Raw genomic sequence first — 8,733 nt, 5'->3', positions numbered from 1 at the left:
CCTCCCTCCCTCCCTCCCTTCCTCCCTCCCTCCTTCCTCTCTCCCTCCCTCTCCCTCCCTCCCTCTCCCCTCCATACCTACATATATGGAATTTATTAGACTGACTTACACGCTGTGATTCAGCTAGTAGCTAGTCCAACAATGGCAGGCTATGAACATGAACAGAAAGTCCAAGAATCCGGAAGTTGTTCAGTCCACAAAGCTGGATGTCTCAGCTGGTCTTCAGTATAAGCTGGAATCCCAAGGAAGAAGGCTTTAATACCAGTGAGTAAATGGACTTGCTAGCAAGGTGAGGGAGCAAACAGGCAAAGAGCAAAAGCTTCCTGCTTCCATGTCCTTATGTATTCTTCCATAAGAGGGTGTGGCCTAGGTTAAAGGTGTGTCTTCCTCCCTCAAGACCCAGATTAAAGATGAGTCCTCCTATCTTAAAGGCCTGGACTGAAAGTGAATTCACCCACTTCAAAACAAACAAACAAACAGTCTCACAAAGGTGCCCTCCATTTCTGGATTGTAGTTCATGCCAGATGCAATCAAATGATAACTAAGAATGGTCATCACACTATATCTCTGTTGATGGACACCTATGTTGGTTGTATAGCTTAGCTATTATGAATAGTGCTGCAGTAAACTTGATGCACTGTGATGCGTTGTCCTTTAGCTGAATAACCAGAAGTGGTGCATAGTCACATGGTGTATTGGTCAATGTTCTCTAGAGAAACAGAACTTATAGAATAAATCAACCTACCTGTCTGTCTGTCTGTGTATGTATGTATATATGTATGTATGTATGCATGCATGCATGTATGTATGTATGATCAATCAATCAAACAATCAATCAATCAAGGGGAGTTATTAGGATGGCTTATGGACTGTGGTCTAGCTAATACAATAATGGCTACCTTCTAACCGAAGGTCCAAGAATCCAGTAATTGTTCAGTTCACGAAGCTAGATGTCTCAGTTGGTCTTCAGTATACACTGCAATCCCTAAAGAAGTAGGGTGTAATGCCACTGAAGGAATGGACTTGCTAGTGAGAGTGAGAGCAAGCAGGCAAAGAGCAAGCAAGCTTTCTTCTTCTGTGTCCTTTATTTAGGCTGGCACAGAAGGTGTGGCCCAGATTAAAGGTAGGTTTTACCACCTCAAAAGAATTGGATTAAATGTTTATTGTCCCACCTCAAAGATCTAGATTAGATATAGTTGAAGTGGGTCTTCACACTTCAATTGATTTAACTAAGGACAAATTTCCTCACAGGTGTACCCAGTTGTTTGGGTTTTAATTAATCCAGATGTAGGAAAATTGACAACCAAGAATAGGCATCACAAGTCCATTCACTGCCAAGCTGACCCACAATCACATCTCCCTAGGTTATGCTTCTTTCTAAATAAAAACAACAACCAGGTCATAGTTATGTCTAACATGATACAACTATCCCTCACACAAGCACAAACACATTATAAATTTAGACTAGATGACAATTCCCCTTGAGAGACATTCTTTTAGTATCTCAAACTTAAATAGGATAATTACTGATATTCTCTTAATTGATGTAACATTACATAATAAAGAAATCAAGGTATAAAGATATAAATATCTGTACAAGCCCATTCTTAACAAAATATAGCAAACACTCATTTCTGTAGCTGGTCACATGGCCTTAGCTTTTGATACTACCCATTTGGTATTTCCTCCATCCCCAGCAAGCACCTCAGCAGGTCTTGGCTCTTTTCCTGGAGAAGTGACCCACACCTTCTCCGTGGTCTAAATGGTCTGTGCCCTTCATCATCCTGCCTGAATTAGGCTGATGCAGTTTCCCATTGACTTTAATCACAAGACATGGTATCACCATCAAGAAATGCCCTAAAGCAGCAGTTCTCAACCCTCCTAATGCTTCAATCCTTGAATACAGTTCCTTGTGTTATGGTGACCCCAACCATAAAATAATTTTTATTGCTACTACATAGCAGTAATTTTGCTATTGTTATGAACCATAATGTAAATATGTGTGTCTTCTGACGGTCTTAGGTGATTCCTGTGAAAGGGTCCTTTGGTTCCCCAGAAGGGGGTGTGACCCACACTGTTTGAGAAACTGCACTCCAGACTTAATCTTTCTTACTTAGATTATGAAGAAGGAATACAATGTCCTCTTGGTAGTGTGGTTCAATCACTCCTCCTAACACTGTTATTCCTGTCTTAGCCTGTTAGCTTAAAGGTTACTATAAGCCCAAAGTGACCACGGGGAAGTCTGAGCTTCCAGTTCAATGGAACTGGGATGTTGTATCTCCTGCAAAGAACACAGCCCTCTTTGGAACCAAAACTTCTAGGCCATCAGAACTTAAGACCATGGGAACGGGAAGCAAAAATGTTCCTAGTGGGTCTCTAGAGGTGATAGTAAGTGGAGCTATTCCCTTCTCCACTCCTTGATTACTAGTCCTGTGGATCCTGGCTATGAGAGAAACTGTACCATGTATCGGACATGGATTCAAAGCATATACCTCCTTCTAAAGAACCCTGCTCAGCTCTCCATGTTGCGGCCTCCTAATTGGTGCTGGAACAGTGTCTTCAAAAGGCTGTTCTGTCTTTCTATCATGAAAGCTACTTCAAGATAGTATAAGACCCGTGGATTCCATGATCTTGGGTCCACTATCACACTTCTCTGGCTGTGATATGAGTTTCTTGGAAAGAAGCAATATGTATGGAATACCATGAGATATTCTATAAGTCCATGTACTTAATTCTGTTCTGGCGGAAGCATTACATGTAGGAAAGGCAAACCCATAATCAGAATAAGTATCTACTCCAGTAAGATCAATGTGTAGCCCTTTCTACAAAAGAAGTGCACCAATGTAGTCAACCTGACTCCAGGTCAACTGGTTGGTCACCCTAATGGAACGGTGCTATCTATATCTGGGTCTCAGTGTTGGTCTCTGCTGTTGGCAGATCTGGAACTTGGCAGCAACTGTAGCCAGGTCAGCCTTGGTGAGTGGCAATCCATGTTATTGATCCCATGCTCTGCCACCATTGCCACTTTGTTCATGGGCCTACTGGGACGGCTGAATGGATGGCAGGAGTGGGTGGGAAAGAGGCTTACTGTCAATAGAATGGTTTGTCCAATCTACTCTATTAGTAAACTCCCTGTCTTAGTCAGGGTTTCTATTCCTGCACAAACATCATGACCAAGAAGCAAGTTGGGGAGGAAAGGGTTTGTTTGGCTTACACTTCCACGCTGCTATTCATCACCAAAGGAAGTCAGGACTGGAACTCAAGCAGGTCAGGGAGTAGGAGCTGATGCAGAGATCATGGAGGGATGTTCTTTACTGGCTTGCCTCCCCTGGCTTGCTCAGCCTACTCTCTTATAGAACCCAAGACTACCAGCCCAGGGATGGTCCCACCCACAAGGGGCCTTTCCCCCTTGATCACTAATTGAGAAAATGCCTTACAGTTGGATCTCACTGAGGCATTTCCTCAACTGAAGCTCCTTTCTCTGTGATAACTCCAGCTGTGTCAAGTTGACACAAAAATAGCCAGTACACTCCCCCACAGCTGAAGTCACTTTTTGATAAGCTTTTACAAGAGACACAAGTACCTTCACATCCTTTGCCCGTTTGGAGAGATCTAGCCACATACTTCTTTCACAGAAGTCTCACCAATTTTCCAGTCCTATTCTTCCCGAGTCTCTGACCATCCAGCCAATCCATTGGCTACAGCTCACGAATCAGTGAGCAATCACACATCTAGCCGTTTCTCCTTCCAAACAAAATGTATGACCATGTGTACTGTCCGAAGTTCTGCCCACTGTGAAGATTTCCCTTCACCTGGCTTTCAGGGTTGTGAGGCTACAGCTGTCTACCTCTGCATGGTACTTGCATAATGTGCAGAACCATCAGTAAACCAGGCCCTGGTCTTCTCTTCCTCAGTTAATCCATTATAGGGAACACCCCACAAGGCTATACACACTAACCTCCATGGTTGTTGATCTATTTTACATTGCCATCTGAAGTGCAAATATCTTTTCCCTTGGCCACATCCTTACCAATTGGTTATTGATTCTTTTTTCTTTTCTCTTTTCTTCCTTCCTTCCTTTCTCTCTTTTTCTTTTTTTTTCTTTTTCCTTTTCTTTTTCTTTTCCTTTTTCTTTCTTTTCTTTTCTTTTCTTTTTTCTTCTTGATACAGGGTCTCTCTACATGGTCCTGGCTGTTCTGGAACTCACTGTGTAGACCAGGCTGGCCTCAAACTCAGAGATGCACCACCACTCCTGAATGTTATTACTTTCTTAATGACAGCCATTCTGAGGGAGTGAGATGGACTCTCAGTGTGACTTTGGCTTGCATTTCACTGATGGGCATGTGGTGGGCAGCTTTCATAGTTACTGACCATTTGGGTCTCATGCTTTAGGAGCCGTTCCTTCCAGTAGCCCATTTACTGAGTTGATTTCTTTAGTTTTTTAATTCTTTGCTTAGTCTGGATACTTTCCATCAGATGTGTAACTAACAGAGAATTTATCCCATTCTGCGGACTGTCTCTTAGCTTACTCATTTCCTTTGCTGTAGACAAGCTTTTGAATTTCATATGATCCCATTTATCAGCTTTTGGTCTAATTTCCTGAGTGACAGGCATCCTGGTGATGAAGTCCTAGCTTGTGCTTCCATCTTACAGGGTTTTCTCCATTTTTTTCTTTTGATGGTGTCAGAGGTTCAGGTCTGTGATCCAGTTGGATTTGATTTCTGAGCAGGACAAGCTTTTGAGATCTAGTTCCATTCTTCTACACATGATGTCCTATTTCCCCAGTGTGCTTTCTAAAGAGGCCGTCTTCCCAAGATGTATTTTCTGCCTCTTTGTCAAAACTCAGGTTACTATGGCTACACAGGTTTACATCTGGCTCCGTTACTCTATTCTTCTGCTCTCCATGCCAGTGTCTGTGCCGGCGCCATGCTGCTTTTGCTACTATGGCTTTGTAGTACAGATCGAAAGCAGAAATGGTGGTACCTCAAACATTAGTTTCCCTCAGGGTCGCTTTATCTGGAGTCTTTGGTGCTTCTGTGTAGTTTGTTGTTGTTTGTTTGTTTGTTTTTGAGGTGTTTGGGCCTGGCAAAGAGGCTTTATTGGAGAACATAGGAGTTAGCATCAAGGCCCTTCTGCTAAAGATTGGAACAGTATTAACAATGCTTTAGGGTTGTTCTGCATCTGTTGCTTAGCACACAGCCTATATCATCAGGGCAATGGATGACCTTCTGGCTGGTCACCTCAAGGGTGTGTGGCCCCTGGGCACAGACAGAGAGATGCATGTTAGGCACAGACCCATAGATATCTCTGGCAGATACCAGAAGACAGGGGAGGAGCATTCATGTCCTTGCCTCCTGCCATGCCACTCTCCATATGACATTTAGGATTCTTTCTTTTCTAGTTCTGTTGAGGTTTGATTGACAGTGACTGTGTCTGTAGATTGCTTTTGGCAAGGCAGACATTTTCACAGCGTCCTTTCTTCTAATCCATGGTATGGGGTTTTTTCTACCATCGAGTGTCTTCCATCTTTCTCTTGAGTATTTATAGGGTCTTTTACTTCCTTGACTACACTTTTATCCCAAGTGGGTTTTGTTTGGCTGGTTGATTTGCTTTGGTTTTGATTGGTTGAGATTGTGAATTGAACTTTTTCCTTGAGTTCTTTCTCAGCATGTTTGTCCTGGGTATCTGAAAGGTCTGCTGAGTTTGGGGACATTAATGGATTGTGGGGTAGCAGAGTTTCCCCGAGTCTGGGTGCCATCCCCAGAGCCTCTCTACCCAGATAGATGAGGAGCCTATTTCTGCCTTTCCTTTTGAGACCAAAGTCCTGACTCTCTGTGGATTTGGATCTCAGTCCTCATCTCTGCTAGGCTGAGAGGTACAAGGGAGGGACAGGTGTCCTGACCATTGTCCCCAGGGAACATATCAGTCCCCAAAAGAGGACTGCTGAGGGCAACCATCTCAGAGGAAGGAAGAACCTGGCTGCTGCAAGTGGTGACAACACAGAGATGCCACAGATGGGGACAGTGACACTGTGAGATGTGCAGCAGGTAGGAGTTCCTTCTATGTCCTGGGCAGTGTTTCCAGTTTATATGCAAATGTCTGCAGCCCTCTGACACAGATGGGCTGTGAGCCCCATTTCCACATGGGACCCCCTCTTCCTGCTCTCACATCTCATGTCCTAGCCTCATACACATTCTTAGAATCTGCACTTTAAACAATTTTGATTCTCAGAGTCCCCTTCTAACTACCCAGCTCCCAAGAGTTCACTCTGACATGGAGGGGGCCCAAGTGGATCCCAGAGCACTCCTTCACAGAAGGCTTCCTGAAGGCTTGCCTGCGATACCCTCTTTCCTGTTGCACAGGGAAGACTACAGTGGGTCTGTAGTCTTGTGTCTCTGTAGCTGCCTGTGTCTGACTATATCTCTATGGGTGTGTGTGCCTTTAAGATTGAACTTGAGCTCAGCACCAGTTGTCTCTCCTTTGAGGCCATGATGCAAAGGGGGAAAACTCTGCTAGTTGGCGATAGATGCTGAGCTATAGCATAAGCCCCTGATGGTTCATGTCTCCTTTTTCAGAGGGACCAGGGTCCTCTGCTCTCTGACCGATCAGATCCCAGTACCTCCCCATCCATGTGCTTTGATCTCCTCTACCCACTTCCTCCCCATCACAGCTTGCCTCTAACCACTCAAAATGAAAAAAAATGGGGAGGGAGGCAGGCTGCACAGAAACATCCATCCCTGGGACATGGCTGGAACCAGAAGAAGCTGGCATGCTGCAACTTTAGTGTGGTGTGTCACTCTTACCAGGCACAGTGGCTTCCTATCCAGGGGAGTCCCTCTACTAGAAGCTGTTTCATCCCCCAAGGTGCTGGGCACACCCACATGGTGTGTGTGCCTGGATGGCTTGAGCCTGTTGACCACTGGTCACCTTCCTGACTTCCATCTTTCCACCAACATTCCCCTGACTCACTAGTGCACCTCAGTCTGGAGTCCAGACTGACTCAAGAAGGGCCATCTTGTCCAGATTCGCAAGACAGTCTGGTTGGGGCTCTGACAGTTTAACTGATTCTGTTTCCAGGGAACCAACTGCTGGATGATTCTGATTGGCTCACCAGCTTGCCTGTCTGAAAGGCCTCTAAAGGCTGCAGCAGGAAGAGAAGGGATAGGAAGCTATGTGGTACATGCCTGATAGACTTGTCTCTGGACTTAGAGACCACGCAGCTCTTCTCTGCAAGATCCTGCCATATTCAAAGTCAGGGCCATCTCTAGAAGCTTCCTCATGTGGAACACCACATAAGCTACCACGTTCCACCTCTGTGTAAGCCACACACCAGGGATTACCTAGTCCTCAAAAATGACCAACTGAAGAGTTTTAAATATTGGGTATTACTCTTTGAGGATATGTTTTAGAAACTCGGGAATATGCTGGAATCTCATCGAACCTCATTACATTCATGCTCCAGGAACTCAAGGTGGCTTGAAGGCACATCAGGCAAGGGAAGGCATGGATGACCTGGAAATGTGACTGTCAGGAAGGACGGGATCCAGGTGGTGCTCTGAGCTTCAGATGGAGTTTAGTCACCTTCTCTAAGCATTTATCCCACCACAGTAGCTGCTGTTAGCAACAGGCCTTCCTTGACATGCATCTGAGACCTCCCAATAAGGCAATGACTGCATCTCAGCTCATGGCCCCACAGGCTGGCATGCTGTGAAGGGCAGGAGAGGGCTGTGTCCCATGGGCATGTGGGGAAGAGGAACCTTTGCTTGCTTCCCTGAAGGACATGGTATATACTACAGAGCTTACACTATGTCCCTTGAACTGGTAATCCTCCTATAAGCTTGTGCCACTGAATTTGGCCTCACTAGCTTTGATGTACACGTTCCTAAAGTCTATTGAGTGCCTTTGCAGGTGTTGTTTGGCCATTTTTATAGTCTTTAGTGAAATATCCAGGGTTTTGTCTGGTTTTGAATAGAGATGTTGGGTTTTCTATTGTTGAGTTTGGGAATCTGGCTTCTCAGACATTTTTTAAAAATCTAGTTCTGGTTATATGGATGGGCTTAAGTTTCTGAATACCCATTAAAGATGCATCTTTATGACTGATATGGAAAATGTGTGTGTGTACACTATAATATATGTGAATCATATATGTAATATCTCAATAAAAGTTAAAACGCTACATTGTCAACAAGAACTAGGATGGAGAGAAACAAATACACAATTTCAAAAGGACAGAGCAATGAGGTAGGTTGTCATTGGGAAAAGTAGAGTGACATGGGCTTCCTTCTCTTGTGTGTAACTGTGTGTATGCATTAGCTTGGGGTAGACACGTGTGTAGATGTGTGTAAGCGTGTTGCCTGTGTATATGGAAGCCTGAGATTAATGTTGGGACTCTGCTGATTTCCCATCTTATTCATCGAGGCAGGGTTTCTTGAGTGAACCCAAATACGGCCAGTGTGGCTAGTCAGCTTGCTTTAGGATCCCTTGTTTCCACCCTCAGGGAGCTGAATTTGCAGGTGGGCTCCCATGCCCACCCAGAATTTACCTGGGTCCTGGAGATCTAAATGCCAGTCTTCATACTTATACATCAAGTGCTTCAACCACTGAGCTATCTCCCAGCTTCTGGCATGGGCTTTTAACTACACCCACCTTCCTTCCTTCCTTCCTTCCTTCCTTCCTTCCTTCCTTCCTTCCTTCCTTCCTTCCCTCCTTCCCTCCTTCCCTCCTTCCCTCCTT

At 44.7% G+C, this 8,733-nt stretch overlaps 1 long non-coding RNA gene across 3 annotated transcripts in view; it reads right to left on the bottom strand.

The window, feature by feature from the left end:
• Positions 1-172, bottom strand: part of LOC110289282 — a 22,104-nt gene extending 21,932 nt beyond the window's left edge. For all 3 annotated transcript variants that reach the window (XR_002377330.1, XR_002377329.1, XR_002377328.1), the window contains exon 1: positions 110-172. This is a non-coding gene — a long non-coding RNA (uncharacterized LOC110289282). The remainder of the gene's footprint in view (positions 1-109) is intronic.
• Between the last annotated feature and the right edge of the window lie 8,561 nt (positions 173-8,733).

The sequence above is a fragment of the Mus caroli genome, chromosome 2 (genome assembly GCF_900094665.2).
Source record: "Mus caroli chromosome 2, CAROLI_EIJ_v1.1, whole genome shotgun sequence".
NCBI classification, from domain to species: Eukaryota; Metazoa; Chordata; class Mammalia; order Rodentia; family Muridae; genus Mus; species Mus caroli.
This window is presented reverse-complemented; position numbering and strand designations above follow the sequence as displayed.